General features: G+C 43.2%; 1 protein-coding gene across 2 annotated transcripts in view; it reads left to right on the top strand.

Annotated features, from left to right (window-relative positions):
• TLN2 (talin 2) overlaps positions 1-22,648 on the top strand; it is a 499,959-nt gene that overhangs the window by 116,281 nt on the left and 361,030 nt on the right. The gene's annotated exons all lie outside the window — the stretch shown is intronic.

The raw sequence follows: 22,648 nt of genomic DNA, 5'->3' as shown, positions 1-22,648 counted from the left end.
CTATTTAACATGCATAGTCTTCTTGAGCAGTTAAAGATGTAGAAGAAAGATATCATTGTTTCAAGACAGTTCTCACAAGGTCTTTGCCATCTTTTCTGAACCTGATCTTCAGAATTTGGGAACCTGAGGGGGCTTGCATTCTTGGCAAAGCACTTGTGTTCCTCACTAATAGTGGCACTGAGAAAGGCATTTTGTGTATGTTTGGAAGTGTAGATATATTCTGTTTAAATGAAGGTTCAGGGTGCCATGGGCATGCTAGAGACCATCCCAGTGAGCAGACAGTGACCTTTCTCACAAGGCTGAGAGAGACTGGGCCAGGTAAGCTTCCCTCCATGCATTGTTTAAGAAAAGGAGATTTGTCTGTACTCCTGGCTTCCATTTGGCTGAAGGACGTGGGCTGGGCCATCGGGTGGCATACTCAGGACTATACAAAGTCCCCTTTGTTCCCCTTCCTCCTGAGCCAGTCACATGTGTCTCTTGGCCTGCATTTATCGAACAAGCCTTTGGCGGAGGTCATGGGGAAGGCTAGGGTGGACATTCATGACTGGCCACTGAGAACTTCCGTCAGTTCCGTCCTTGCTAGGCTGGTACTGAAGCGGTCAACCTTCCGTGGGGTTGCTTGGATACCAACCTGAAGTGGGTTTTTTTTTCCATTTTTTTTTTCTTGAGGTATAATTGATATACAACATTAGTTTCAGGTATGCAACATAATGATTCAGTATTTGTATACACTGTGAAATAATCATCACAGTAAGTTTAGTTCTCCAGTACTCTTGCCTGGAAAATCCCATGGATGGAGGAGCCTGGTGGGCTGCAGTCCATGGGGTCGCTGAGGGTCGGACACGACTGAGCGACTTCACTTTCACTTTTCACTTTCATGCATTGGAGAAGGAAATGGCAACCCACTCCAGTGTTCTTGCCTGGAGAATCCCAGGGACAGGGGAGCCTGGCGGGCTGCCGTCTATGGGGTCGCACAGAGTCGGATACGACTGACGCGGCTTAGCAGCATCAGCATCACTTTATATAGTTAGATTTTTTTTTTTCTTTCTTGTGATGAGAACTTTTAAGATCTACCGTTTAGCAACTTTCAAATACGCAATATAGTATTATTAACTATAGTCACAATGCTGTACATTATACCCCTAAAACTTATTTTTTAACTGAAAGTTTGTACTTTTTGGTCTTCTTCACCCATTTATTTTTTAACTGAAAGTTTGTACTTTTTGGTCTTCTTCACCCATTTCTCCTACTCTGTACATTTGCCTTTTTTAATTAAAATTTTTTTTAAATTGTAGAATAATTGCTTTACAATGTCGTATTGGTTTCTACCATACAACACCCTGAGGTTTTGATAGGATTCTTCTCAAAATGAAGCTTGTACTTGTACTGCCCTGGGAAAACCTTAATTCTTTTTTTTTTAATTTTTAAATTAATTTTATTGGAGTATAGTTACTTATAATGTTATTAGTTTCTACTGTGCAGCAGAGTGAATTCTCCATTTAGATCTCCACAGAGCATTGAGTAGAGTCTCCTGTGCTGTAAGACAGGTTCTCCTTAGTTATCTATTTTATACATAGTATCAATGGTGTATATATGTCAGTCTCAGTCTCCCAATTCATCCCATCCTCCCTTTTACCCTTGGTATCTATATGTTTGTTCTCTGCATCTGTGTCTCAATTTCTGCTTTGTAAATAAGATAGTCTATTGCCGATTTTTTTCCATATATGTGTGTCCATATGCTTGCGTGAGTGCTTGCTCAGTTGTGTCTAACTCTTAGCAACTCCATGGACTGTAGCTCGCCAGGCTCCTCTGTCCATGGAATTTTCCAAGCAAGAATACAGGAGTGGGTTGCCATTTTCTGCTCCGGGGATCTTCCCAACTCAGGGATCGAACTCAGGTCTCTTAAAATCTCCTTCATTGGCAGGCAGGTTCTTTAGCACTGTACCACCTGGGAAGCCACATTGTTCATATACAATATTTTATGGCTGAGTAATATTCCACTGTATGTATATGTATATACCGTATCTACTTTATCAAACCTTAATTCTTGATTAGAGCTTTTCATGATTCAGCCACTCTCTGCATTGTAAAGCCATCTGCTGTGGTGCAGAATATCTAAGTGACAGAAGTGACTGTACATTATCCTTGGGAAGGAAAAGGCACAGTGAGCGGGATTCATCCACACTGATGTGGGTTGACCTGTGGAAGTGGTTGTCTTTTCTTTGATTGCACCTAGTTTTACTAGCAGGATTTTAGGGTAGTGAATGATTTTATGCTGTATCTAATGAAGACTCTGATGGCTCCGTAGTTAGTTTTTAAAGATGTAATTGAAAGAATCTCATGACTCTGACAGCTGATTTTGGAGAGGTTGATTTCCAAGGTAGATAACTAATAAATGGGCATCATGTCCATAGAGGGTCAGGTACTAAGACACTGGCTGAAAAGCACTGAACCATGGTTAGGGCAGAGTAGGGTCTGTGGGATGCAGACAGCTTGGCATATGGCATGGCTTTGTGGTCTGTGTTGCCCTCTTAGTCCTAGGCAGCTGGTGGGCCCAGTGAGAGATGGCTCCACCTTCAAGAATGGGACAGTCTTCTTCCCCTGGTGGTCCAGTGGTTAAGAATCTGCCTTGCAATGCAGGGGACATGGGTTTGATCCCTTATCCGGGAACTAAGATCCCACATGCTACTATGCTGCAACTAAGACCTGACACAGCTAAATAAATAAATGAGTAAATAAATATTAAATAAAAGAATGGGACAGTCCACTGCATTGAATGGGAGATAATCTTCACAGCTTTCCTTAGCTGCATGAAGCTTTACAGAATTTGGGATCTATTTTCCCTTGACAAGGCTATTTACTTCCTTCTTCTTCTTCTTTTTTTTAATTTAAACAAGCCCTGTTTTTCTTGGAAAAGACCTTGTAGCTTGAATTTTCTAACTTTGACAGCTTTTCTTAAGTGCCGTTATAGAACACAGAGTTGCCAGCTTGAATTGCCAGCTTCCCCTTCAGGGGATATAAACTGAGATTTTAGGCTTTGATGTTTCTGAGGAAGGTTGTCTTTGTGACATGACGGGAAAAGCAGTTGGTAAGGGGGTCAGCCAGGGTGGCAAGCCCGTGCTGCCTGCTGGTGCCTGACCTTGGACGAGACATTCCAGGCTCAGGGTGTCAGGTTTGTTGCCAGGAAGGAGCACTGGGCTGGTGATGGCTGGGCTGTCCTGAAATGATGGATTTCGGAAAGGAAAATGCACTCCGGACTCAAAAGTTTGTTATCACAACTCTGCATGCATGCATGCTACGTTGTTTCAGTTGTGTCCTACTCTTTGTGACCCTATGGACTGTAGCCCGCCAGTCCTTGGGATTCTCCAGGCAAGAGTACTGGAGTCGGCAGCCATGCCTTCCTCCCGGGGATCTTCCTGACTCAGGGATCAAACCTGCATCTCTTTTATCTCCTGCGTTGGCAGGTAGGTTCTTTACCACTAGCACCACCTGGGAAGCCCCATCACAACTCTGTTGATCCACAAAAACTCTTGTTGCGTCTTCTGTTGCTTGGCTTCTGGCTCAGCTGGAGGATGAGACAGAGGGGTGTGATCAATGGCTCTGCATCCGCTTTTGGAGGTGGAACTTGGAAACATGAACACACAGGCAGGCTGTGAGAATTGCCACTTGTAAAATTGCAAGGCAGTGTGAAATATAAAAGCTGGGTGATAAATGGTCTTAGACTTTACTTTCATGTCACCTCTGTCTCCCTTTCTTATTCTTGCATTCCTGGTAACAACTTTCAGGCTAATCCTTTCATTTTAGATATCATAAAACCTAGAGATGGGTTGGAGGAAAGAACACGGTAAAGCCTGAAAGGCTTTTACTTTACAGCTGTTTTTGCTGTGTTGTCAAATACCACTCTATTAGCTGCCCATTCTTCCCAGGCCAAGTGCTTCATACCTCGTGACCTGGCCATGCTCATCCATGTTGCCTGAATTTATGTGGCTGGTTTTGGAGCTACAGCAGAGTAAACACACTCCCTCCATAGCCATTTAAGACATCTTATTTATTTTTTAATTTCAGAAGTGATGTGTTTATTGTAGATAATCTCTGATAATGTAAAACATTTAGAGGATAAAAAGCACCCACTTAGTAAAACAAATGACCTGACTCTGCACAGAATTGACCCTAAATTCTGTGTCTGTGATTCTGAGGTCTGAACTCACCATCCTCGGGCACTGGGGACCAGTAAGGACTTAACAAGCTCTCTTTTAAAAAAAAAATTATTTATTCATTTGGCTGTGCTGGCTCGTCATTGCTGCTGGGCTTTGTTCTCTAGTTACGGTGAGCCAGGGCTACTCTCTAGTTGTGGCACGCAGGCTTCTCATTGCAGTGGCTTCACACGTTGCGGAACCCAGGCTCTAGGGCACAAGGCTTCAGTAGCTGCCGCACGTGGGCTCTAGAGCACCGGCTCGATAGTTGTGGCACACAAGCTTAGCTGCTCTGCTGCATGTGGGGTATTCCCAGATCAGGGATCGAGCTTGTGTCTCCTGCATTGACAGGTGGATTCTTAACCACTGGCCACCAAGGGAGCCCTTAACTGCATATCTTGATGTGATTTGTGTTTATCCTACACTGAGCTTGAATCCTCCACTTCACCTTTTAGCATGGACTTGTCTACTTAACCCAAATGTGGTTTTATACGTTGAGAGAATTCTTGAGTGCTTAGTAGATTTACTCACTGTCACCACCTTCTAAAGCTCCTTAGGCAACTGATTTTTTTTTTCTTTTCCTGTAGCGTGAAAAGGAAATCATAGTGCCCACCCTCCTCCTTAGCTTTTCCCTTCTTAGAAATTCCCAGGCATGCTGGTCACCATGCATGTGCCCTTGGCTGTGCTCTGCCCTAGTATGCCCTGCCCGTTTCCTCTCCTGGCTCTTTTCCAGCTGGAGCCTTTCTAGAAGGGTTTTTTCTGGCTCTGAATTTCTTTTCACATTGTGGTGGGTTCCTCCTCCTCCTCTGTCCTGTGAGCTTGGCTGAGGACAAGGAAGAGGAAGGAAGCCCCACCGAGCTTCTTCTAGGAGCAGGTGGCTGTCCTGTAGTGGGGCTTACACTACTTCCTCAGTTTTCCTCTCTCCTGACAAAACTCCCTTTGACTCTTAGTTCTCAGCAAGCTGTGCAGTATCTAAGACTGAAGAACCTGAATTGAGGGAGAAAGAGTACCTGATTTTGGTTCAGCATCTGGCTGGGTTTGTTTTTTCTTTTTTTGATAATTGCATTCTTGAGCCTTTATTTATCCATCAATATAACTCATCACATGGAGAGCTCGTGTAGAAACTGTAAAGTTGTAAATTTGCAGAGATTGTTTTCCAACTGTTCTTTCTTTCCTGACACACAAGGTAGATGCCCTAGATTTTATGTTTTTGCTCAATTCTGATAGACCCTCAAGAAAATGGAGATGGATACCATGTTTAAGGTTCAGAAGACTTAACATTAAGAGATTCCCCTCCCCAAGTTACCCTAAAGGTTCAAAATCCCAGAAAGGTATTTTTAAAAATCTTAAGAACATCAACAAACTGTAAAATTTACATGGAAATGCAAAGGACTTAGAGTAGCCAAAATAATTAAGGGGGAACATAGTTGGAGGGCTTACACTATATAATTTAAAGACTTACTATGAAATGGCATAGATAAAAGGCAGCGCAGCATCCTATAAGCAGGCAGACTTGATCCCTGGGGCAGGCTAGAGAGTCTAGAAACTGTTGCTAGTCACTCAGTCATGTCTGACTCTTTGCGAACCCATGGACTGTAGCCTGCCAGACTCCTCTGTCCAGGGAATTCTCCAGGCAAGAATACTAGAGTGGGTTGCCATTCCCTTCTCCAGGTACTCTTCTCAACCCAGGGATTGAACCCTGCATTGCAAGCAGATTCTTTACCATTTGATCCACCAGGGAAGCCCAGAGAGTCTAGAAATAGACCACAGATCAATGGTCCACAGACTTCCACCAGAGAGACAAACTAATTCAATGGAGAATAGGCTGGCTTTTCAACAAGTCATGCTAGAACAATTGTGTATCTAGATGGAAAAAAGGGAACTTTGATTCTTAGGCTATACTGTAATTTAAAAAAAAAAATGAACTTGAGATAGATCATAAACAGATATTTCCGATAGCTCATTTAGGTAGACCCTAATAGTTGATTCTTTTGTAATCAAAGGACTAACTACATTTTATTGTAATCATGTAATCATGAGGGAGGAACAGTGTGCTAAATGCTGAGAGGGTAACAGAGGAAGAAATTGCTTTCTCTCTTTTCCTTCTGGAGCATTCTTAACACTGCCCTCTTCTTATTGGGTGATAACATAAGCAAAAAACAAAACCCCAAAGCCGTGTTTTTGGTGGTACCTTCAGAGAGTAGACTGGTTCCCTTACTGTCCTCTTCCTCTTATTTTACAAGTGAATCTCACTTTAGCTTATGCAGAGCTCAGGAAAAGTGGTCTCAAACCTGGTTTATGTTCATTTAAACAAGCCTATTTTAAAATGTACTAGGAAATCCTGAACTTAAATAGTCCTGTGGCGTCATGTTAGGAAGCAAGGACTCCTCCTGTTTACCTAGCCTTCTGGCAGTTCTGTCCCGAGGTTTTGCCCACTGGGGCCCGCCTGCCCTCTACTTGGGGTCTGGGGGTGGGGAGCACAGCTGGCGGGTGAGCCCTCACTCAGCGCTGTGATTTCTCTGGTGGCCCCGCCCGGACTTCTCCCAATCACAGTGTTGGCTCTGTCTTCTTGTAGGCACAAGTATTAGATGTTAAATGAAATTTCAACTCGGTCCCTTTTGCATGCTGGGTTCAGGACTGCTTTGTGACATCAGTAGAAATTAAAGAATTCATGACTGATGTGAGGAAGGGTGAAAGAAGTTCTCCGTGCACCCCATTTGCCAATCTCTGATGTACAGTGTGGAGTCTTGTCTGCGTCTCCCCTTTAGTGTGGAGGGGAGAAACTTGCCCCTTTAGGCATCCTGAACTTGTTTCTTAGGTTAATCCAAGGTCGTTGAATGCTTTGAAGCGAATGACATGATAGCTAAGTCAGTGATAGACCTAGGACCGTTCTTTCCTCTATTTTTCTTAAATATTTAGAGAGCTTTACTTTCTGGCATTGTTCTAAGATGTGGGGAACACCGTTTTGAGCAAGACCTCTAAGATCCGGCCCTAGTGGAGCTGACATTCCAGTTCCTGGTTAAAGGCTTCCTGACATACGTTCTCCCTTGTCAGTTTCTGGAAGCGTTCAGCTCAAATCCAGCCAACCATCATGTCCCTAAGAGGAAGTGAACCCTCTGTCCTCTGAAATCATTTGTGTGCCTTGCTGGGTCTACAAGCGTGGCATTTGTACAGCACATCGTACCGTGGCACTTTGTGGAAGAGCCCAGGCTACCCTCCGGAAAAGTGGACCTTTTTTGGGTGTGGAGGGAGGAGAAGAATGAGGAGAGTCTCTGGGGTGCCTTCTAAGCAGGGAATGTTCAGCAAATATTTATTGAGCAAGTTCATATCTGCATGGGAGAATCACTCAGCTCATCCTACAAACAGCCAACTGGAATCCAGCTCTTCAGGCGAGCTTTTTGAATTCTTAGGAAATCTGCTGAATGTGGGTAAGATGAGAGCCCTCCTGCCAGGAAACCCTCTAGTTTGTTTCTGGAGCTTTCTTAATAGGAAAGTGCACCCAAAGGTTGAGGGAGTCTTAAATTGGCAGTGCGTTTGAAACAAGTAACAATGTGTTGTGACCTTTCCCTGGGGTCTTGCATACTTTGATGTGGCAGAAGCAAGCATTTCTCTGTAGTTATAAATAGCTGTGCAACTGGAGAGTTACACTCTAGGGCCCCAAGTTAAAACAGCTGATTTTGCTTGTGTTGTAGAGCCAGAAAAACATCTTTTTGGAGTCACGTATGAGTAGAATGGCATTCAGACAGGATATTAATCTTCCTAGGAATTATACCAGGAAAGCAGAAAGCTTCATTTTAATACTACGGTGCTCCCTGTTGTTTTGGGCTTGTATATCTGTTTGTTGATGAGCATATGTGAAATGATCCACAGATTATTTTTTTTAATTTTTTATTGGAGGATAATTGCTTTATGATATCGTACTGGTTTCTGCCATACGTCAATATGAATCAGCCACAGGTATACATATATCTCCACCCTCTTGAACCTCCTTCCCATCTCCCACCCCTCTAGGTTGTCACATATGGAGATTCCGTAAAAAACTAGGAATAGAACTACCATATGACCCAACAATCCTGTTTTTTTAAAAATTTATTGTTGACAAATAATCAAACATCTTCATTTCTCTTTAACTTAAAAACACTTGCTGGGCTGTGCTTAAGTAACTTAAGGGTCAGCAGGAACCTTAAAACCATTTCAGCTGGTGTATCCCAAAGAACTGATCCGTGAATCATTCTAAAAGTCAACAGGAGAAAAAAAAATAAAGATACTTTCTATTAAGATAAATGTATTCAAAGCACCATCTTTTATTGAAGATATCATCCTACTTTTTAGGTTTTAAAATGGCTGGTTTTAATGAAATGATGGCTTGAGGTTGTTTTCTCAAGGGAGGACATTGAAGGGAAAGTTATCAATCAGCATAGCTTAGGGAGGAGTGGGGATTTTCTGCTGAGGGATACCACTCCTCTAGTTTGGTCACCACTCATTTAGTTGAAACCCCATTGGATGCTCGAGTTTTCCTCCTCCTGTTACCAAGTCCCCATCCCATAGGGATATTTGCATTGGGAACCCAAGACAGGTTCTCCGCTTGGCAGCTGTGGCTAGGGCTGGAGAAGAATTGATGTTCTGTAGACTTTTGCAGTCGTAGCCCAGAGAAATGCCTGGGAGACAGAGCACAGGTGGGTGGGAAGTGCAGGGTGGGCTTTGGGTGGTTGGTTTGATTGCTGTGACTAAAGCAGAAATGCCCATGAGCTTGAGTTACTGCTATGAATTAATTGGGTGGTAATTAAATGCTAACACGGTGGATCAGAGGAACTGTGGAATTGAGGCATAATAAAATGTGGCATGCCTAGTAAGCAATTGAGTTGTCTTCCCAAGGATGTAGGCAGCACCAGGCAGTAGAAGCACAGATGTCTTTAACAAGCTGTTTTTTTTGGACTGTTTTGCCCTTTTGTCTTGTAAGGAAGATAGATGAGGTGTTTCTTTGAAATAAAGAGCTGAATCCCATATCATTTGTACCTGAAAACCAGATTCATAATTTTATATGAAATAATCTTTATAGAGCTTGATTTTTGACATGCAGAATGTTTACTTGCTATCCTTAGTGAAATTTCAAGCCTTGCTTTCTCTCTTTCTTTTGGTTGTAAATTTTGGATTTCTTTTTTTTTTTCTTTTCTTTCTTTTTTTTGGCACTTCTCATTAGAGAATAAGATTCCATGTAAATTCTTCACAGTGGCTCACTGAGTAAGCCTTAATTGGTACGTATATTTGATAGAGAAGAATAAAAGTACCATTTAATTATGGTGGTAAATTTTAAAATATGGTATTTTCTTCTACATGAATTTTTAAGCACTGTAGTAAATTTTTAAGCATTGAAGAAAAAAAATTTTTTAAAGATGTGGGCAATTTGAAATAAAAGTGGCCTAATTGGTATTGCATTGAAAAAAAATTTAGAGAAGTAGGTCTTCCCTGGTGGCCCAGACGGTAAAGAATCTGCCTGTAATGTAGGAGACCCAGATTTGATCCCTGAGTTGGGAAGATACCTTGAGAAGGGAATGGCAACTCTCCAATATTCTTACTTGGAGAATTCCCTGACAGAGGAGCCTGGCAGGCTACAGTCCATGGGGTCGCAAAGAGTCTGACACGACTGAGCTAGCTGAGCTAGCTGCTTAACACTTAACTTATAAAGTAGGGAAATAAGTTATTTTTTTAAAAATACATTTTAACTTTGAACAAGTGATAAAAAGTAAAAATTTTATAACTTAGTTCACTTTCTTAAATTTCCCTTGAAAATAAGGGTTCAAGCTTTGAGCATAAATTTTTTAGTTTAAAATTGTCTAGGCTTATGTTTTCCCTTTTACAGTAGATTATTTTCTGTGATAGTTTTAGCCTATTAAAGATCTGTATCTAGCCATTATTTTCCCTTCCTTCTATGAATAGAATATTCTTTTAAAAATGGTTTATTTTTGGCTGTGCTGGGTGCTGAATCTTCATTGCTGTGTTTGGGCTTTTCCTAGGTATGGGGAGTGGCGTGCACTCTTGATTGCAGGGCAAGGACTTCTGATTGCAGTGGCTTCTCTAGTTGAAGAGCACAGGCTTCAGGCTCTCAGGCTTCAGTAGTTGCAGCAGGCAGGCTCAGTAGTTTTGGGGCACGAGCCTAGCTGCTCTGAGGCATGTGGAATCTTCCCAGACCAGGGATCGAAGCTGTGTCCCCTGCATCGGCAGGCAGATTCTTACCCTCTGTACCACCTGAGAAGTCCTGATCTGTTGCTTCTGATCGCTGTTTACTTTAGTGCTGCTTCACATGCATGTGATGGTCAGAGTGACACTTTTTCCCTTTACTGAAGTATAGTTGATTCACACTGTTGTGTTACTGTTGTATTGCAGGTGCAAAGTGATTGAGTTATACACACATATATATATACTATCCTTTTCCATTATGGATTATTACGGCATAGTGAATATAGTTCCCTGTGCTATACAGTGGGTGCTTGTTGTTTATTTTATATATTATAATTATATCTGTTAATCCCAAACTGCTAATTTATCCTCTCCCCTCTTTACCCCTTTGGTAACCATAAGTTTGCTTTCTGTGTCTCTGAGTCTGTTTCATAAATTCACTGGCATCATTAATATAATATTTGTCTTTCTCTGTATGTATGATAGTTTCCACGTCCATCCATGTTGCTGTAATGGCACTGTTTCATTCTCTTTTATGGCTGAATAATATTCCATTGTGTATACATACCGCATCTTCTGTAGCCATTCATCTGTTGATGCACATTTGGTTGCTTCTATGTTTGGTTATTGTAAATAATGCTGCTGTGAATATTGAGATGAATGTATCTTTTTTTGAATAAGAGAATTAGAGTTTTGGTCTTCCAGATATGTGCCCAGGAGTGAGATTACTGAATCATACGAAATTTCTAATTTTAGTTTTTTAAGGAAACTCCATACTGTTCTCCATAGTGGCTGTACCAATTTATATTCCTACCAACATTGTAGGGGGCTATCCAGATGGTGCGAGTGGTAAAGAATCCACTTGCCAATGCAGGAGACATAAGACAGGGGTTCTATCCCTGGGTTGGGAAGATTCCCTGGAGGAAGGCATGGCAACCCACTCCAGTATTCTTGCCTAGAGAATTCCATGGACAGACAAGCTTGGAGGGCTACAGTCCATAGGGTCACAGTGTTGGACACGACTGAAGTGACTTAGCATACACTCAACAGTGTAGATGAGTTCTGTTTTCTCCACACTATCTACAGCATTTATTGTTTGTAGACTTTTTGATGGCCATTCTGGCCAGTATGAGTTTGATACCTCATTGTAATTTTGATTTGCATTTCTCTAATAATGATGAAAGTGAAAGAGGAGAGCGAAAAAGTTGGCTTAAAGCTCAACATTCAGAAAACAAAGATCATGGCATCCGGTCCCATCACTTCATGGGAAATAGATGGGGAAACAGTGGAAACAGTGTCAGACTTTATTTTTGGGGGCTCCAAAATCACTGCAGATGGTGATTGCAGACATGAAATTAAAAGACGCTTACTCCTTGGAAGGAAAGTTATGACCAACTTAGATAGCATATTCAAAAGCAGAGACATTACTTTGCCAACAAAGGTCTGTCTAGTCAAGGCTATGGTTTTTCCAGTGGTCATGTGTGGATGTGAGAGTTGGACTGTGAAGAAAGCTGAGCACTGAAGAATTGATGCTTTTGAACTGTGGTGTTGGAGAAGACTCTTAAGAGTCCCTTGGACTACAAGGAGATCCAACCAGTCCATTCTAAAGGAAATCAGTTCTGGGTGTTCATTGGAAAGACTGATGCTAAAGCTGAAACTCCAATACTTTGGCCACCTCATGTGAAGAGTTGACTCACTGGAAAAGACCCTGATGCTGGGAGGGATTGGGGGCAGGAGGAAAAGGGGACGACAGAGGATGAGTTGGCTGGATGGCATCACCGACTCGATGGACATGAGTTTGAGTAAATTCCAGGAGTTGGTGATGGACAGGGAGGCCTGGCGTGCTGCGATTCATGGGGTCGCAAAGAGTCGGACATGACTGAGCGACTGAACTGAATAACTAACTATGACAAGTAAACACTTGTGGATGGATTTACCATAAACCAGGCTCTAATACCAGTACTTTATTATTTAATCTTATTTAGCCTTTTTAACAACCCTAGGGTGAAAGTCCTGTTCTTATCTTCATTTTACAGATAAAGAAACTAAGCTACGGATTAGTTAAGTAACTTGCTTAGGATCCCATCATACTTAGTGGAAATCAGTCCTGAATATTCTTTGGAAGGAGTGATGCTGAAGCTGAAGCTCCAGTACTTTGGCCACCTGAAGTAAAGTATTGACTCACTGGAAAAGACCCTGATGCTGGGAAAGATTGAAGGCAGGAGGAGAAGGGGATGACAGAGGATGAGATGGTTGGATTGCATCACCGACTAGATGGGCATGAGTTTGAGCAAGCTCCAGGAGTTGGTATGGACAGGGAAGCCTTGCGTGCTGCAGTCTATGGGGTCGCAAAGAGTTGGATGTGACTGAGCGACTGAACTGAACTGATACTTAGTGACAGAGCCAGGATTTGAACGAAGGGGTCTGGTTCTAGAGTCTGATTTTAGCTGTCATCCTGTGCATCTTGTCTGCATATACTGGTCATGCTGACAGGGTGGTTTTGAGTGGGTCAGGATCTTAGAGTAGCTATTTAATATAAATAGACTTTTTTTTTTCTAGTCTAAGAGTTTACCTTTTTGGAAGAATGACTCTTATATGTTAAAGCCTCAGTTCAATAGTAAAGACTGTTTGTTTTAACTAGTTATGGATAATAGCATTTGTTACATGTTATTCCATTGATGACCTTGTATTTCTGTTATCTTATGAATTTCTAGCTTGTGATAATTGTAATAAAATACAGACATACCAGTTGACACTTCAAACCTGTCTGAGCAAAATTCCAAGGGATCTTCTGATAGGATCTAGATTTCAAAAATGTTTTAGCATTGGGATTCCACTTCTGACTCAGCAGCCGGGTGTGGAGTGTCCATCCCCACTTGGATCCTTGGCATGTTTTGCCTGGAATGCACAAACTCTAGGACTGGCTCCATCTGGCTCTCTGAGCCCCACCCTGCTAGCATCTCACTCATCCCACAAAGCCAGGGAGGAAAGGGGTTTGGGGTGAGGGGGCTTGTCAATTCTTGGCCTTTCACATGCCTCCCTTCCCAGCAGGACCACCAATCAGCCTGCCTTGGCCCCTGCCCACCTTCCACCTCCCTGCCTGGAACTCCCTCTACTCAGCCTCTTTCTTACTACTTGGGCTCCCTTGAGAGCAAGAGAGAATCCAATGGCTTTGATTCAGTGTCCACATCCTGTTGTTTCCCAATAAGAAGAGGAAACTTTAAGGCTGGGGTTTGGATAGAGATGTTAGTTTCAAATTAATTCTGTATTTAAAACTCTTATTTTTGTAAGCTGCATGAAGCAGAATGTTCTTAACACATAGGAGAAGTTTTCAGGTTGGAATCCTACCAACAGACTGTATTTTCCCATTCTTTTTGATGTTGTCCCTGGTGGTTTTGTTAAGCACTTTCCAAAGTGAGCTGGGAAGTTGTGGTTCCAGGGCCCGAAATGGCCCACATTCAGTGTCCCAGATCGTGACATGTCTTGTCAGCTCATCAGTCAGCACCAGGGATCCACCAGAACATGCTGTCTTCTCAAGGACTCAGGGCTGTGGGTGCAGAAGTGTTGGCCCTGTGAGGTAGTGACCCAGAGGGTAGGGGCACTGGCTTCAGGGGCAGTCAGACATGGATATTGCTTAGGGCTTTGGGCAAACATTTCATCTCACTGAAGTTCTGTTTCTTAAGCTGTAAAATGGGGACTGTATTGGCTCTTATCTTAGGCTAGAGTTGAGATTGGGCTTCCCTGGTGGTTCAGATGGTAAAGAATCTGCCTGCAATGCAGAAGACCTGGGTTCAAGCCCTGGTTTGGGAAGATCCCCTGGAGAAGGGAATGGCTACCCACTCCAGTATTCTTGCCTGGTGAATTCCATGGACAGAAGAGTTGGGATAATTTAGGTAATGAGATATTATAGACATAGGTATGTGGTGATGATACATGCAAAATATATGGATCTTATCTGACACATAATAAGACTACTTCTTTGAGCTGGGCCAGGGAATTAGCATGTCACTTAATTTGTAAGTTATGGTTGTTGTAGCCCCAGACCCCGTTTGGAGCCCCTGTTTCTTTTCACCTGTTGATCTGCCCATGGTGATGTTTTGCCCACCTCAGGGTAATGGTGTGGTTGGTGATTTGCAGCTGCAGGGTAGACTGTGATGGGCCCGAGCACCAAGCATCGCTCTGCCTCTGCCCACTGGATGCCTCCAGGCCCTTGAAACAACTCTTGAGAATTAATGATAAAGTGTGTTGTTATGGATGTGAAAGGACAGCTTCTAGAGAATCCAAATGCATGGTATAAAGTAATACCACATGCCCTTCCCAAGTTCAGAAAAGGTAAGTCACATTTGGAATGAAGTGTAAAAGTTAAAATGTACTGGTTGTCCCTTGGCCTTGGCCCTAGGTCTATGTGCTGAATTGCTTCAGTTGTGTTTAACTCTTTGTGACCCAATGGACTGTAGCCTTCCAGGTTCCTCTGTCCTTGGGATTCTCCAGATAAGAATACTGGAGTGGGTTGCCATGCCCTCCTCCTGACCCAGGGATTGAACCTGCATTGGAAGGTAGGTTCTTTACCACTAGTGCCACCTATTCCCAAGCACTTTGATAACAAGTTCCTGCAGTGCCAGTGGGCTGGCTGCTGATTGTATGTCACCCATCTCCCGCTGAGTGCTAGGCTCTGAAGCAAGTCCTTCTTTTGTCCTCACTTAGGAGTGACCGCAAGCCGTGGATCCTCCTTCTGGTTGTGCTGCTTCCAGCTGTTTCTGAGGGGTGATTCACTAAGGATGATTAGGCAGCAGCTAGGAGAACTTGGTACCTGTGACATATCAAAATAGTAAAACCTTCAGGCATCTTTCCAAGTTAAAGAAAGGCTGATGAGATTATAGGAAGTACTCTCTGCTTCTACATGAAAAATTCAGCACCCACTCCCTCAAAGGTTGGGCCCAGCTTCAAACTGCCCACTAGAGGCTTGTGAAAATTTCTTTAAATGGTCCTTTTTTTAATTATTATTATGAATACTTCAATTTAGTATTCTATCTCGTAGTACATCTAATCTCTTTTAACATAGAAACGGTGTTTTTCTTCCCAAATCCTAGAGGAGGATTGACTGGCCTGTAAGCGATGGCCCATTTGTCCTATAGCTGCCCTGCCTGCAGTGCACCCCTGGGGGGACACGTGAGAAGCAGAGGCCTTTTTGCCCCCAAAAGAAGGATGCCTTGTGGGAGGATGTAGCCATGCTTCTTGAGTTTCTAGAGATTAATACTCAAAAATTTCACTCCTAATTCTTCCATTTACTTGTTTATTGATGGCGCTGCAAGGGTTTTCTCTTGCTTGCAGCAAGTGGGGGCAACCCACTAGAAGCTCACTAGTTGTCATGCGTGGGCGTCTCATTGTGGTGGCTCCTCTTGGGGAGCACGGGTTCCAGTGCGCGTGGGCTCAGTAGTTATGGTGTGTGGGCTTAGTTGCTCCGCAGCCTGTGGGATCTTCCTGGGCCAGGTATCAAACTCATGTCCCCTGCATTGGCAGGCAGATTCTTCACCACTGGACCACCAGGGAAGCCCTCACTCCTAATTCTTAATATTCAACTCAAGTTTCATTGATTGACCATCGTGGAATTTCTGGAGATTAATAGTTCTAACTCAGGATGTATTCCAGCTGTTCTCTTGAGCCAGGGTTGAATAATGAGCAGCTCCGTTTTTCTAGATTTCTTTTCTTTACTTCAAATAAAAATAGATCTTTAACTTGCCTTCACATGGTCTTTTTTGGATGTCTTACCGAGGAGCCAGAAGCAACCTGGTTGGTTTTACCCCTCTCTGTGAAAGGCTGTGAGTTAAAGGCCTCCTCCTGGTGCCCTGGTTTCAGTGTCTAGTCCTGGTCAGTGCCTACAGGAATACCCTTCTTTGATGGCCAGGTTCTGCTCCTGAGTCAGAACTAGAGGCTGGGGAATCTGACATTAATACAGCTGGATGAATTTTTCACAGTTTGCCATGTCACATAGTCTTCCAGCCCCTGATGTCTCTGCATGGTTTGGGTCTGTCATAGCAAAGGAAAAGTTTCATCTTTTAATGGTGACATGCCTCCATTTCATGGAAAGAACATCATTTCTAGGGCCCTCTGGCTGAGTTTTCTCTGTCTCTTCTCTGTGAGTGGCTCATTTCTGGGCCTATTAATTCAGAAATGTCTCTGGGTCAGAAAACCTTTTTTTGTTTTCTACATCTAAGCTTTTGTTTATTCTTGATAACATTGAGAAACCTGAATATCATGGTAACTCTTTCTAAAAAGACCCAGAAGTGTCACAGAAACATAGATTGCTATATACATTTTTCATAACTAAACCAACACTCTCTCTTCCCTATCAAGATGTTTATTCATGTGCTTCAGAAATATAGATGATAATTGTTCAAAGGCATAATTTTCCCTTTCAGATTTTATATTTTCTCTTAATATATGACTTTTTAAATTCAGTGATTATGTTAACTGAATAGACATTGAACCAACTCTTGATAATTCTTGGGTTCTCCTTACATTAAGGTGAATAAAAAATTGGGAGCTATTTGTTTATGTATTATTTATCCACAGTATCTTTGTTTCTTGGAAGGAGAAACCATCCTTCAAAAATCTTCTGTACTGTACTGCTGGTTTGGGTAAGGATGTTTGGGAAAGGGTACTTTGGACATTTACAAATCTAGGATATTATTCTCTCTTGCTTGAGTTTATAACAGTATCTTTTCCCCATTCGTCTAGCCAGCAAAAGTGAACATTCAAGTCTTTCCCAAATCATTCTCTTTCAGCCTTCATTTCAAGATCCTCTGTTATGGATTGAATGTTTGTGTTCTCCCAAGATTGATATGGTGAAATCCTAACCCCTAATGTGATAGTGTTAGGAGGTGGGACTTTGGGAGGTGATTAGATCATGAGGGTAGAATCCTCATGAATGAGATGGTAGGTGCTGCATTCTCACTCGTGTCTGACTTTTTGCAATCCTGTGGACTGTAGCCCAACAGGCTCCTCTGTCCATGGAATTTTCCAGGCAAGGATACTGGTATGGGTTGCCATCCCCTTCTCTAGAGGATCTTCCTGACATGGGGACTGAACCCACAACTCCTATGTCTCCTGCACTGGCAGTTGGACTCTTCACCTCTGCTGCTGCTGCTGCTGAGTCACTGCAGTCGTGCCCGACTCTGTGTGACCCCATAGACGGCAGCCCACCAGGCTCCTCTGTCCATGGGATTTTCCAGGCAAGAGTACTGGAGTGGGGTGCCATTGCCTTTTCCACCTCTAACACCACCTAAAAGAGATCCCTCTCGGCTCCCTTGCCCTCCCAATATTTGAGGACACAAGCAAGAAGATGGCCATCTCTGAACCTCATTAGATGCTGAATCTGCTCACGCCTTGATCCTCCAGTCTCCAAAATGTGAAAAACAAATACCTTATTTATGCGACTCAGTCTGTAGTGCTTTTTTAAAAACTTTTTATTTTATATTGGAATATAGCCAGTTACCAATATTGTGATAGTTTCAGGGGAACAACAAAGGGACTCCCCCATCCATATACATATGTCCTTGTTATAGCACCTCAAATGGGCTAGCATGCCCTCTGACTCCACATTCTCCAGTGGATGACATGTAAACCCAGTTGGTCATCTGAGCCCTACTCACAGGGGTGGCCTCTGTCTTCCTCCTGTCCGTGCCTTATCTCCCCACACCGCCTCCTGTGTAAAGTACCTGCTCTGCAGGCCTGTGTACTTGAGCCGTGTTTTTCTTTTGCTTGCTGTACTTGTCCACTTGTCACTAGGCACGGTGTCTGCCTCATTCCCTAAAGCCCAGCAGCAGTGATTCCTCCTCTGCACCTTTTCTGGCCCACTTACTGCCTGCCTGTGAGGTGGTGTCTTCCTCCCCAGGCCCCTGTGACGTGTCATCTCACCTCAGTGTTCGTGTCCTTTTACTGTGTCTTCAGTTCCTTGCTCTGTTGTAAATGCTGGGTTTCCTTCATCTTTGCGGGGGAGGCGGGGGTGGCTGTCCTGTAGCCTGGGGTCCGTGTGGGCAGTGGAGGGAGTGCATGTAACAGCCATGTAGACCTGGGTTCGCCTCCTGCTTCTGTCCCTGAGCTGTGTGCCCTTGGGCCAGTCATTTAACCTCCAGCCGCCCCTGGAAATGGCCCATCACTCTTCTCTAGGATGACTGTGAGAATGGATGCTGAGATGGGACAGCCAGGTAAGGGGCCTTGAAGAGTGTCCTGTACATGAGAAGCATGTGGTCAGTGCAGATTCCTTGCCCAGTCCTCAGTCCAAACAGGGTCTTGAAGCAGCAGTGCATGAAATTGGTGCTTGGTAAATACTGACTGAATTTCAGGCCCCCTCAGGGCCTGTAGGGTATTTTGCAGCTACAGATCAAATTGGCATAAAAATCTGTAGCCTGATGTGTGGGAGCTGTGAGTCAGGCTCTATCGCACCAATTTCTGTCTTTTTAAAAATATTTTTTTGTATATTTATTTTTGGCTATGTTGGGTCTTCGTTGCTGTGCTTGGGCTTTCTCTAGTTGCGATGCATGGGGGCTTCTCATTATGGGGGCTTCTCACGTGGAGCACACATTCTAGAGAGTGTGGGCTTCAGTAATTGCTGCGCGTGGTTGCAACTCTAGAGCACAGGCTCAGTAGTTGTGGCACACAGGCTTAGTTGCCCTGCAACATATGGAGTCTTCTTGGACCAGGGATTGAACCGTGTTTCTTGCGTTGCATTGCAAGGTGGATTCTTAACCACTGGATCACGAGGGAAGCCCCAAATTCTGTCTTTACTAGAGACAGAGAATGTTCCAGATCTCTTACATGTTAATCTCTTCTCTCCCAGCCCTCCTTATTAAAAGCAAAAGAGAATGACATTTCCTGTTAGGGAGCAGGCAGAAACCTCAATGTTATCTTTGCTCTAATTTGGAGGGCCTATCTTTCCACTTTCTTGCTTAAATTACATGGACAGCACACACTGTGACTTGCCCCTTCCCTTCCTGTCACAAATCCCTTGAAGGCTACCAGCTTAATATGAACACATCTTCAATTCTTTCTCAATTCTTTTTGGTAATTAATTTCCCAGAGGTCCTCTTTTTATTACTTGAGAGCAAAAGTTTTGAACAGACTATGAATGAGGTTTGTTTGCTTTCATTATGTTGGTAGTATGTTGGAAAAAAAAAAAACCCTAAAACTTCCTCCAACAAGTCAGTGAAATATAATTCTCTTAAAAAGGTCAACTGTGATCCCTTCAAGTGAACATCCCAGTGGTCTTCCTTTAGAACTATGTATGATATTTTTGGAACAGAGTTTTAATGTGGCTTTTTTTCTTTCAAAGGTCTTTCCTAGCTTGTATTAGGCAGATGAGGTTGTTTAATGAAGAGTTGTAATTAATTCAGAATAGTCATTAGCATGTAAACATAAGCTGATCTTCAAGTACCTTTGAAGAAAATTTCACAGTTCACGAGCGCAGACATTTGACAGAGGGAAGAAGACAGAAATTGTATGTCAGTTTGGTGTATTATTTGAAAACATGGAAGTTAATTTTGTGGCAGGTTATGATGATAATTGAAGGGTTAAAGACTTGCAGAGTTGTAAGCTCAGTTTAATCTTTCAGCTGCCCTTAAGTGAGTCTTCAACAGGTATTGTCACTAAATAATGGGCATAGCTAATGAGAGGAGTTTAATCATCTTGGGGTGTGGGATTAACGACTTGGGGAAGTGAAAACTTACTAAAGGAAGATGTGTCTTGTTATGTAGCTCATATCCACCGAGGAGAGCAGAACTGTACCTTGTAAACCTTTTAGGGAGTGGAGCAGGTCTGATACAAAGTATAGACCTGGAATGTAAGGACTTGTGTGCCTTTGAACTCCACCTCTGTTTCCTCAAATGATGGGGCTGAGTTAGAGAAGATGGAAGACAGTGGCACCCCACTCCAGTGCTCTTGCCTGGAAAATCCAGGGACAGAGTAGCCTGGTAGGCTGCAGTCCATGGGGTCGCTAAGAGTCGGACACAACTGAAGCAACTTAGCAGCAGCAGCAGAAGGCCCATTTGAATGCTGTATTTATTTCTCAGATTTTTGTGGTCTCCTATTTAAATCTTTGTGGTAGGTGGCTGGTCACAGTCACTCTCTCCTAATATGATTCTAACCCCTGAAAAAGGAAATTTATTGTGTCAGTTAGCTGTTGCTACTGCTTCCTCACCATTGTGTGTGTGACGGTTTGTTCGTTTTTATTCCTGTGTGTTAAATCCTTGTGTGTATATTCTATAATTTATCCATTTTACTGTTGATGGATTGTTTGCAGACTTCGCCTGTGCCCAAGAGCCGGTGACCATAGTCTTGTGTCTGGTGCACCTGTACACGGAATTTAAGCCTTCTTTCCCCTTTTCTTTGAGATATAACTCGTGCAGGGTCCTATTATTTGTGGAGTTTAGTAAACTTTCTGATGAGCATTCTCACCTAAGAAAAGGATGCTTCGAAGGTTTGGAGGATTGTTACTTACGTAGAAGTTATCTCTAGCCTGATTTGTGTGGACATGCTTACCAGTGGCTCGGTGATCTCTGTTGAGGAGAGAACGCCCTGCGGGTTCTGGTTTATTTTATCTTCACTTTACTTGCCCTGTATACATGATTGTTTGTGTTTTCGTATCAGACTCCTGAGAATTCTTTTGGCAGTGGTGAGACCCTAAAGTATAAATAACTCCAGCAGAACATACTTGGCACCCCTGTGGTAGGCACTCTTTGCCTTCCCTTTGTGTGTGATTATCATGCCCATACCAGCCGTGCTAGTGACAGATCACTTTCGTACAGTGCCTGACTGAGTCCCGTGCCGGTAGTCCTCATCCAACAAGATCCTAAGTGGAAATGGGCACCTCCAATAGGACATGGCTGTGACAAAGCCGAAATCACAACAAATCCCCAAACTCAAGATGCCGGAGGCCACACCCGCACCTGAAGGGTGAGCCAATCCAACCAGCTCCTTTCATAGATAGAGATGTGGGTTTAGAGAAAGTGACATGTCCAAATAGAACTCATGTCTTTTTCTGCAGTTCGGGTTGCAGTTTCTCTTAAACTAGTAATATTTATTGGCTGAGGCTAAGGCAGTATTGAAAGAGGACTTGATGTACTCAGAATTTATTATTGGTTTTGGGCAATGAAAGCTTTTTTTTTTTTTTTTAAAGGGCCAGAATAATATGTGATTTTCTCTGTTCTCTCTTCTTGGCAAGTGACACACAGCATTGTACCCGCCTCGCTTTAAATGCTCAGTGTTTTTATGTGAGTCGTAGGTTTATTTTGGTCCTAATTACATTATGCTGACATCTAGTTAGTTGTGCTCCTCCGCTTGAAGAATTTTAAATTTCACTTGAGATTTCTTTTGACTACAAGTAAGACAAAATTTCTCTGTCAGATGAGGGAATACGCTCACTGTATGGAGTTGTCAGTGACCTGTAATTATCTCAAGTCCTTTGATTTCAACTTGGGAAGCATGCTTGCTTTTAGACAGCTGCTCCAGCCTAGAGAATTCCCCCTCTGCCCTCTGTTTCACTTTCCCATGACTGAAGGCCTGGTGTCCTTCTGCCTTTGGTACTGTCAGTCTCTGCCTGCCTGGCATTAAGCTGGTTGGAATCTTTGGTAGGCAGGTGATCAGTCTCATCGCTACTTATTTGCTTTATGCTATGAAATCTTTCTTAGTATCTGTGCCTCACATCATTGGGATAGTGGAAAGGTATGTTTGAACAGTTTGCTGGCAATTTCAGGTAAGAGGTGAAGTGAGCAATTTAGAGGCAGAATACTATTTTAGTAAACTTGGGCCTGAGCCTTCTTGCCAAGGCATAGATTGAACAGAGAGGGGGCAAATGTGGGTTTCCTTTGGACCAGGGGTCCCCAACCTCCAGGATCTAATGCCTGATGGTTTGAAGTGGAACTGATATAATAATAGATGTAATGCACTTGAATCACCCCCAAACTACCCTCCCGCCACCCTCTGGTCCATGGAAAAATTGTTCTCTGGTCTGTGGTGCCAAAAAGTTCAGGGACTGCTGCTTTGGACCATCAGGTGATGGTATCGCTCTGGCTGTGATGCTAGAGATGGGAAGATGGTGGAATCTACTCCTTGTCTTTCCCCATGTGAGCAGTTCCCTCCCGGGCACTGTTTTATTGAGTGTTGAAGATCAGTGAATATGGGTGAGTGTGCTAATGAGGTTTCGGTGGGGGCTGGGGGTGTCTCCCTCCCCGAGGACAGTGGGAGGTGGTGCTGCTAACCAGGAGTCTTCCGACCCCTCCTCC

The sequence above is a fragment of the Budorcas taxicolor genome, chromosome 10 (genome assembly GCF_023091745.1).
Source record: "Budorcas taxicolor isolate Tak-1 chromosome 10, Takin1.1, whole genome shotgun sequence".
Classification (NCBI taxonomy): domain Eukaryota; kingdom Metazoa; phylum Chordata; class Mammalia; order Artiodactyla; family Bovidae; genus Budorcas; species Budorcas taxicolor.
This window is presented reverse-complemented; position numbering and strand designations above follow the sequence as displayed.